Consider the following 6,027-nt stretch of genomic DNA (forward strand, 5'->3'; position numbering starts at 1 on the left):
AAAAGATGATACGCACACTCATGCGTATTCGAGGAAAAAAAATGCTTCAACAGCTTCATTAGCCATTTAGCCTGAACTCCCAGTAATGACGGCATCTATCGCTGTTACTCGCTGTTCAACTGCTCTATGACAGAGTCGATCGGTAATGACCCCAGTGGCGCCGATGACTCCAGACGCTCGAGCATGTCGTATTCAAAGTGATCATCATCGCCGGCATCAAGTGATTTCTCAAACTGATTTTCTTGGGGTCTAATGATTCCATCATCAGACTCATTTAGAGCTTCAGGGCCCTCCTTACCATTGCCCACGAGCAAAGCTGGGAATGAATGCTCCACAGCCTGCAATGTGATACTGAACTCCTCAACCCTCATATGAAGCGTGTCAGGTGTAAGTGCATTGGCTTCATCGTCATCTAGCGACAATGCTATGGATGACTCTATTGCACGCTTCCACAGTTTAAACATTCTGGGTCTCAATACATCTCTTATTGTCACATTGTTGCTGGCGCCAGCGGATTCACCTGCATAAAAATACAAGTTTTCATGTTATGTCCACACAGAGTGCAAAGGTTTTTGAAAAAAATATTTAAAAGGCTTGAGAAACCCATCTTATTCAAGTGCCATTAGAGATGATTTTATTTATACAGCACATGGATACCTGAGAGTGAACAAACAAAATGTACGAAACATAGGCATCCAATCGATCACTTGCAGTGGGGCGCAAAATTAAAATAGTAAATAAAAATAGGCTGCAACATTCTATAAGAAATGAGCATGTCAAAGCAACGAGACCGTGATTGCACTGTTTCCAAATGGCCTTGTATTGATGTAAGCATAGCTGTTCAAAAAATTATTGCTGCCTTGTGTATGATAAATAATTGTGAGTGCAAATTACAGGCACACACCTGAGCTATCCACAACATATGACACTGCCAGATTATTCTTTTCAACTTTTGGAACAGGGGTGAGAGGCTTCAAATATCTGGATTTCCATCCTTTGCCTCTGTAGATTAATATCTGCTCCTTGTCAAATGACAAAAGGACGCAAGGAACAAGATCCTGCATACATAGAAACACAGAATTTTCGGTCGAGAGTACAATAAACTATAAAGTTAATATACTTCCATCAGCGGTGATGACATGGAAACATAACAGTTGTGTGGGAATGAATACCCTCAGTTTTGCCCCAATCTTTTTGTAGTCGCTTGGTTCCAAACCTTTGCAGTCAATCTTCACCAGATCATTTCCCCAAAAGCATCTTGAACATCCTTTACAAGATTGATATATATTCCATTTTTTGCTGCAAAATTAAGAAATGAATATGCATTTTTTTTATATATCTACATGCCCAGATCAATATGGAATAGAATGAATATATTTTTTGTCCCTCAACTCTACCCATAGTTTAGAAATGGTCCTTCAACTCGAAAACGAGGAAACTACCCGAAGTAACCCTGGGGACGAAAAATATCTGATTTCAATAATTGATGGAATATGTTTTTCTGGTTTTCGAGGTTTTTTTCTTTCAAAAAGGAGGTTAAAAACCCCGGCGTCTACATCATCGCGATGCACACAGCCATGACCGAACCATTACAAGGTGTGAAATTAACACCTACGACTAAGTCAGACTTCTTCTGCAACAATGCCTTCAAGAAGGGATACACGTCATCGTTGTCACGTCTGACCGGAATGATTTTCACCATAATTGCTGAGATGAGCCAATGAAGACCAGCACAACAGCAGTGGATAACAATTTTCAACAAGGTAACAACGCAAATTGGTCGTTGCTGAACCCGGCCAATAAAGACCAGGACAAGAGTTTTCACCCCGGATATGAAGCGGTGTTCCAATTAGCATTTGGTTTTGGAGTTGAGGGACCATTTCTACTATCGGTAAAGTTGAGGGACGAAAAATATACTTTTCTCTATGGAATAAGAAACGCATAACACATACAGTGTAGGGGCAAATTTGACCATGTTAGGTGGTGTTTGGTTCTAGCCACGGCTTTGAAAACGTTCTTTTTGTGAAAAATAAGACCCATATATGTCAGACACACAAAAAGTATGGCAAGATTTTCTTATAGGCAAGCTAAAGTGTGGCCAAGAATTTTTGTACCTAAGGTTAGGCAAATTTGGCAGAAAAATGTGGAGCGTGGCTAGAAACCGAACAGCCCCTTAGCTGCCAACCAACAGGCCGTAATTTACAGCTAGTAACTTCTGTAGATATAGACCAAATTCCCTTCGACATACAGTACAGAGGTGTCACAGGAACAGCAACATGTCTATAGTCTGATACTTTCAGCATAAAACCTCGCAAACAAATGCAAAGTTTTGTACCCAAAGGCTAAGAATTACAGGGTCACGGCAACTCGTGAAGAGAGCTAGTCGCCCCAAGACAGGCTGCCCTATCTATCAGATATTTAATCTGAATAGTCCCGAGATCAAAATCATTACAAATGTTCCTAACGGTTACAAAGGCAGTGTGTTTTCATTCCTGAATATGGCGGCTTTCCTTGAGTAGTCCCAGATTTCCAAAGAATGGAGAGTAACACTTCCGGCCAAATGCAGCTACCCAGGTGATCGGGAATGACGGCAGCCCACAAGTGTTGGAACCAAGCAGGAGGAGACAGCCCGAGGAGGAGTCAGACCCGGTTAACTTTTGGGCAGCAGAGGAAAAGGTGATCCATGTCCTCCGATGAGTGAGCATATAGGGCAGCCAGCGTTGGAGGAAATATACTTGCGGAAGAGATTAGCACGTGTGTTTAAGCGCCCTCTGAAGAGTAGCCAACCGAAGATTTTGAGCTTATTCAGGCTCCTGCTGCGCCAAATTAAATTGGCGTGGTCACACTCCTGATCTTCCCTTCAATAGGGCGTAGGCAGCCTTGGAGGAGAACCCTAAAGCATGCACGAGCAATCACTGAGGCAAATCAAGAAACTCTGCCGTGGCAGCGTTGGTCAGCCGGTTCAGGAGGTTCGATAGTAATTCTTCCTGCATGATTTGGATACAAGTATATGGGCATTGGTGGAGTGGGAATAGAGGCTTGGGAAGGTTGAAGCTAGAGGTTGCTGGGTGAGCCAACGGTCTTGCCAGAAGAAGGTTGACATGCAAATATTCATCCTAGGACGACTGTAACTGACTCCCCACATTTCCAATGAAAAGAAAACGCAAAGGTCTTTTGCGTTTTCTCGGAAAAAAAAAATTGTTAGGACGAAGGAAATCTGAAGTAGTGTATTTAGATGGATCTTGATAATGCTTGAGAGGAAGGAAGGTTGGGTGTAGTGGGTGAGTCTGTTGTTGTGGTTTCATAGGTACCAAGTAATTCAAGGTAAAGGGGAGGTGGAGGTGAGGCATTTGTAGGCAAATTTGAAGAGCAAGAAATTATTTTGGATATGCAAATCTTTGATGCCTAGACCACCGAACTTTTTTGGTTTACAAACATTTTTCCAAAAATTTAAGACACTTCGCACCAGTACACATTTCTTCAGCAGTCCAGAAAAAGACTCGACGGATTGCGTCGGTAGCTTCGATAACTTTTTTGGGAAGCTGGAAGCCTGATATGAAATAAGTTGGTAGGGAGTCAAGAACATAGCAGATTAGAACGAGTCGTCCTCCTCTTGAGAGGAGTTTAGCATGCTGGACGGTGAGGTATCTGAAACAATTGGTGATGATAGGCTGGAAGGCAGAGGGCGGGAGTTTGTGGGTGGGCAGGGGCAAGCCTAGGCACGACATTGACTGCTCCCGGTCATATGGACGCGGAGGAGGTGCACGATAAACCAAAACGATCCTGGAAGAGGAAGGTTTATCCTGTATCGGCAGTTTGTAGAAGTGCGAGAATCAAATTCAAGAAAAAATTCCATGATGACAAATGAAAGGACTCTTTTGGAATAGCAGAGGTCTAGCAGACTTGGCTGAAAAAAGGTTCCTTGCGGAAGCGTCACTAGAGCACAAACTAGACTTTATTGCCCTACTAGAAACGGGTAGAGACAACTTCACTTCACAATTCCTTGGTACCTTATCTGGTGGTATAGATTTTGACTGGCACCGTCTCCCTCCAAGGGGACGATCCAGAGGGATTTTACTTGGGGTTAAGTGTGAAACTTTTGAGGTCATGAACGTCGTCCACGGAGATTATGCCGTTAAGTTTCGTGTTAGGTCAAAACTCGATGGGTTTAGGTGGGCTTTGGTGGCTGTTTATGGAGCAGCTCAACCTGAGTTCAAATCAGATTTCCTCGCTGATCTCGTGAGAAGCTGTAGGGACGAAAGGTTACCAATCCTAGTGGGAGGAGATTTTAATATTATAAGGAGAAGAGAAGAAAAGAATAATGACAACTTCGATGGAAGATGGTCATTTATGTTTAATACGATCATTGAGAGCCTCAATCCGAGGGAGATCGACCTCTCCGGTAGACAGTTCACTTGGGCAAACTCGTTGCCGAATCCCACATAGGAAAAGTTGGACAGGGTTCTCACTAGTGTTGATTGGGAATAAAAGTTTCCTCTTGTAACGGTGCAGGTGTTGCCTTGTGACCATGAGGTCATGGGTTCAAGTCCTGGAAACAGCCTCTTACAGAAATGTAGGGAAAGGCTGCGTACTATAGACTCAAAGTGGTCGGACCCTTCCCTGGACCCTGCGCAAGCGGGAGCTACATGCACCAGGTTGCCCTAACGGTGCAGGTGTTACAAAGGGCTATCTCTGATCATACCCCTTTGCTGGTCGATTCAGGAGAAGCGACCCATATGGGCAACAAGAACACCTTCTCTTTTGAACTAAGTTGGTTTGAGAAAGAGGGATTCTTCGATATGGTTGCAAGGGAATGGGCTAAGGACTTTGGTGGGCGTTCGAGTGTCGAAAGGGGGCAAAATAAAATTAGGCACTTGCGACAATTTTTGAGGGGTTGGGCCAGAAATGAAAGCGGGATTTATAAACAAGCAAAAGATAGACTTATCCGTATGATCGAAGCTTTAGATTTGAAAGCGGAATCTAACATGCTACACGCGACTGAACAGGCCGCTAAAACTAAGGCTGAGCAGAATCTTCGTGTTCTTCTTAGAGAAGAAGAAATGAAATGGGCGCTGAGGGCTAAGGTTCTGAGAGTTGTCCAAGGGGATGACAATACTCAGTTCTTCCATGTGATTGCGAATGGCAAACATAGAAAAAAGAAAATCATCCAGCTCGAATAGGATGAAGGTACGGTGGTGGGGCATGAGAACCTCAAGTTGTATATTTCAAATTATTATAAACAACTTTTCGGGCCACCTGAGGACAGTTTTGTGTCCCTCGACGAGCTCGCAGTTGGGGATATTCCTCAGCTAAGGACAGATGAAAATGAGATTTTGTCTGCGCCGTTTACAGAAAAAGAGGTGTTCGAGGTAGTAACACAGATGAAGCAGAATAAGGCACCTGGACCAGATGGATTCCCAGCAGAATTCTACAAGAAATGTTGGCATATCATAAAGGGTGACCTCATGCCGATGTTCCATGAATTCTTCAATGGCCACCTGCAGCTTTTCCTCCTTAACTTTGGAACAATAACGCTGTTACCAAAGAAGGAGGAGGCAGTACGTATTGAGCAGTTCAGGCACATATGTCTTTTAAATGTGAGTTTCAGAATTTTCACGAAAGTCGGCACGAATAGATTGACACTGATTGCCCATTCGGTGGCACAACCGAGTTAGACGGCTTTCATGCCATGGAGACATATCCTTGAGGGGGTTGTTGTCTTACACGAAACTCTACATGAAATCCATTCGAAGAAACTAGATGGGGTGATCTTCAAGGTGGATTTTGAGAAAGCGTACAATAAGGTCAAATGGCCCTTCCTCCAACAGGCAATGCGCATGAAGGGGTTCAATGAAACCTGGAGGAAACAGGTGGATTCCTTTATTCAAAAAGGTAGCGTGGGAATTAAGGTGAACGATGACACGGAACATTATTTTCAAACCCATAAGGGCTTAAGACAAGGGGACCCGATGTCCCCTATTCTGTCCAACATAGTGGCAGATATGTTGGCAACTCTTATCGGTAGGG

The 6,027-nt window shown here is 43.6% G+C and overlaps 1 pseudogene; it reads right to left on the bottom strand.

Moving 5' to 3' along the window:
- The window catches only part of LOC119275911, a 22,580-nt pseudogene continuing 16,553 nt past the window's right edge, over positions 1–6,027 (bottom strand).

This window comes from Triticum dicoccoides, chromosome 3B (assembly GCF_002162155.2).
Source record: "Triticum dicoccoides isolate Atlit2015 ecotype Zavitan chromosome 3B, WEW_v2.0, whole genome shotgun sequence".
In the NCBI taxonomy this organism is placed as follows: Eukaryota; Viridiplantae; Streptophyta; class Magnoliopsida; order Poales; family Poaceae; genus Triticum; species Triticum dicoccoides.